Consider the following 4,338-nt stretch of genomic DNA (forward strand, 5'->3'; position numbering starts at 1 on the left):
TTCAGTTGTATCACAGCCCAGTCTCTCCTTCTGGCTGTTCTTGCCTCCCTCACCCGTACAGGAGTTGTTCCTGTGCAAACTGCCCGCTCAGCCTCCTGCATACCAATCTCAAAGTCTGTTCCCGGGGAGCCCAACCTGCACCAGATGCTCTGGGATCAAGCTGTTGAAAATGGGAGGCTGCCACCAATTGTTGATGTTGGCAGGCTCAGTGGCGTCATGGATGCCACTGGCTGTTCTTGCCTTCCAAGTATTGTCTAAGGGAGTGATTTTCAACGAGGGGTGATTATGTCCTCCAAGAGGCTTTTGGCAAAGCCTGGTGATCGACCTGCTGGTTACAACTGGTAGAGGTGAGGGAGTGCTACTGGTATCTAGCATGGAGGGTCCAGGGATGCTGCTAAACATCCCACAAGGCACAGGGCACTCCCCTATAACAAATAAGTATCCGGCCCCAAATGTCTATAGTGCCAAGGTTGAGAAACACTGGTCTAGGGGATTGCAATGAAACAACCTTAGTAAGAGTTTTCCAGACAGATAATTCCCAATGTGAACACCTGTGAGGCCAGTGATTCTAGACTCAGTGTGTCTGAATCTCCTGCGGGGGCTTTAGATGATCTAGACACCCGTTGCTGGGCCCACCCGCAGAGTTTCTGATTCAGTAGACCTAGGGATTATGGTGGGACCTGATAACTTTCATTTTAAACGAGTTCCAGGTAATATTGGCTCTGTTGGTCTGGGGAACTCACTTTGAGAAGCCCTGTGCTATGCTGGGCTGTGGCTGTCTTATACCTGAAGCCTAAGATGTCATCAAAGGTGCATGCCTCTGGGCTGGGATGAGCAACGCTTCTCCTGCTGACTTTGCCCAAATGCACCCACATGGCTTTGAGTTTCGTTGTCTTCCATTGGATATTCTGTTTTGATGTGGATTATTGTTTTCCAACTGCACTCCTGTTCACCTTAGAGGGGATGTCTGGAGGGAAGTGTACTGCATCCCTGGGCTGCTCAGGCATGGGGCAGGAGCAGCTGTGTGCATCACTGGTGGTCACTGGAAAGCAACCACGTGAGGATTCAGCTAGGGCCTCTGATGCCATACCCTCATCTCAAGAGGGTCAGCAGAGGTAGGAGGATGGAGAGACAAGAAAGAACAACCACCAGTCATGACAGCATCTGCTGTGAGCTGGCACTCTCAAGGACTGGGGTGAGTGGCGGGCACCAGACAGAGTCACTGCACACTCTGCACATGTATTGCAGAACTGAAAGTAAAATTTAAAAAATAGGCCAGGCACGGTGGCTCATGCCTGTAATCCCAGCACTTTGAGAGGCTGAGGTGGGTGGATCATAAGGTCAGGAGTTACAGACCAGCCTGGCCAACACAGTGAAACTCCATCTCTACTAAAAATACAAAAATTAGCCAGGCGTGGTGGCGGGCTCCTGTAATCCCAGCTACTCAGGAGGCTGAGGCAGGAGAATCGCTTGAACCCGGGAGGCGGAGGTTGCAGTGAGCCAAGATCATGCCACTGCACTCCAGCCTGGGTGACAGAGCAAGAATCCGCCTTAAAAAAAAAAAAATTTAAAAATAATAAATAAAACATAAAAAAAGAAATAAAAATATTAAAAAAAGATTTATATGATGATTTGCCCATTAATGTATTTTCATGGTAAATAATAAGTATTTAATAAAATGTTGGCTAGTACATTAAAAAAGGAATTTATAAACTGCATTAGACTGGAACATTACCTTCTTTCCACGGTGGAGATTTCCCTCAGTAATGAAGTAACCAATCGCAGTACCAGGCTGTTTGAGGATGTGGGAAGTTTGTGGCTTAGACGGGACCAGGAAGATGGATCTTTGAATTCTGACAGATCTGACTATATTGCTGCATTGGGAGCCCAGGGCTTCTCCTCTGGGAAACACTACTGGGTGCTGGATGTGGTTGACTCGTGGGACTGGTCTCTGGGAGTCTGAGAGGGATTTTGGGTAAGGAAGAATGGAACACTGATTGCATCTGAGGACATATTTCTTCTTTTATGTGTGAAGGAGGATAATTATTGCAGTCTCCTAAGCACCTCCCCCATGCTTCCTCACTACGTACAAAAACTTCTGGGCTGGATTGGTGTGTTTCTTAATTGTTAAAGTGGAAGTGTGAGTTTTTGAAATGTCACTAAAAGTTCTCTCATATGGAGGCATCCAGCTCCCTCCTTCAACTTCCCTGTCATGCCTTTCTTTGTCACTGGTCACAGGTAATCAGGAGGAAGGAAGCTGGCTGTGTGTCTGGGAAATCCATGTACATGGGCACCCGTCTTAGTTGAAGCAAAGGAATCATACATTTTACCTAAGTTTTTTCTAATTTAATGCAACCTCATTGTATTGCTATTACATAAACAATATGTGAAATGAAACAAACAGACAGACAGACAGACCTGCCCTCAGGGCGCTTACACCTTGCAGGGCAGATGCAAGGAGAGAAGGCAAAGAGTCATGCAAAAAGAGGGGTGGCAGCAGTACAGAGCTTGGCTGCCCCTGGAGGAGAGGGCATATCCCTTTTAGCTGGGACCCCAAACGAGGGCTTGCTGAGGTGGTGACTTGAGTCAAGATCCAAAAGAAGTGAGTCACCTTCCAGACTGAGGGGAGAGTAAGCTTCTGACCCTCGGGTGGGCTGGCACATCTGGCACAGATCCAGGTGGCCAGAGTGAGACAGAAGGAGAGGTCAGAGCAGCCTACTGGGGAACCATGGGCTCATGGTAAGGACTTTCACTTTTTCTTACTAAAAAAACCTTCTGGCTGGGTGGTAGCATACACGTGTAATCCCAGCACTTTAGAAGGCCAACGGGGGAGCTTGAGCCCAGGAGTTCAAGACCAGCCTGAGCAACATAGTGAGATCCCCATCTCTAACAAAAAAAATAATTAGCCAGTGTGGTGGTCCATGCCTGCAGTCCCAGCTACTCAGGAGGCTTAAGCAAGAAGATTGCTTGAGCCCAGGAGGTCCAGGCTGCAATGAGCTATGACTGTGCTACTGTACTCTAGCGTGGGTGACAGAGCAAGTCTCCATTTCAAAAAACAAAAATAAAAATAATTTTTAAAAGTACTCACAAAAAAACCCTTTTATTGTTTTTATCTATGTTGCCCAGGATAGACTCAAACTCCTGGCCTTAGGCTCTGGTACTCTGGTACTTGGATTATGGGTGTAAGCCACCGTGCCAGCAGAACTGTCACTTTTACTGGGAGTAAGCTAAGGAGTAACTATAGGGGTTTGTGAAAATAGGTGCCGTGAACCGGATTATAGTTTAGCTAAATTACTCTGAGAATAAACTGCAGGCACAGGAGCAGAAGAAGAGGGACCCAAGGTGGCTACTGCAGTTGTCCCAGCAAGAGGTGATGATAATGGTTTGGTAGTCGGAGGTGGCAGTGGGCGTGGTGAAAAGTGGACAAGGTCTGCTTGTGTCTTAAGAGATCAACCTCCCTTCCTTGTAAGTGTTTCGAGGGCCGATTCTGCTTGTTGAAGTGATCTGTTGTACTGGTGGATGTGCAGATGGTTAAAGAGGTTTTCTTATTAGGTAGCCAATGTTTTTAAGGATTGTTTTCTTCACTCGCGTTTCCCAGAGGCAGATCCCAAGATGAGGGTTCCTGTGAAGGCAACTCATTGGGGAGCGTTCTCAGGAGATGTGGTGGTACAGGATCAGGAAAGCACAGGATGAACAACTGTCCAAGAGTTTTCTAGAATGTGGAATTTTCAGCGCTAAAGCGGGTGTAGTCCCAGGCAACCCAGGGTGGTTGGTCACCCTAGCTGGGAGGAAAAGGGCAGGAGACCAATCAAAATATGCTACCAAAGAGGCCCCAGGGAAAGGAACTTTGTCGGGCACAAAGTAGTCGATTATTTATGCCACTGACCCACTCAGTTGTGGATAAAGGGCTACCCCCCAAGTTCCCAGGTACTCCTGGTTTCCTTCCACAGGCCAAGTGGGTCTGGTAGCCTAAGGACAGTCAACACCAAATTGGCTGCATCTGCTATGACTCTTTTTTTTTTTTTTTTTTGAGACGGAGTCTGGCTCTGTCCGCCTGGCTGGAGTGCAGTGGCGCGATCTCAGCTCACTGCAGGCTCCGCCTCCCGGGTTCCCGCCATTCTCCCGCCTCAGCCTCTGGAGTAGCTGGGACTACAGGCGGCCGCAACCGCGCCCGGCTAATTTTTTGTATTTTTAGTAGAGACGGGGTTTCACCGTCTTTGCCAGGATGGTCTGGATCTCCTGACCTTGTGATCCGCCCGCCTCGGCCTCCCAAGGTGCTGGGATTACAGGCGTGAGCCACCGCGCCCGGCCTACAACTCTTTATTAACTCTTCCTATT

This window comes from Macaca mulatta, chromosome 13 (assembly GCF_049350105.2).
Source record: "Macaca mulatta isolate MMU2019108-1 chromosome 13, T2T-MMU8v2.0, whole genome shotgun sequence".
In the NCBI taxonomy this organism is placed as follows: domain Eukaryota; kingdom Metazoa; phylum Chordata; class Mammalia; order Primates; family Cercopithecidae; genus Macaca; species Macaca mulatta.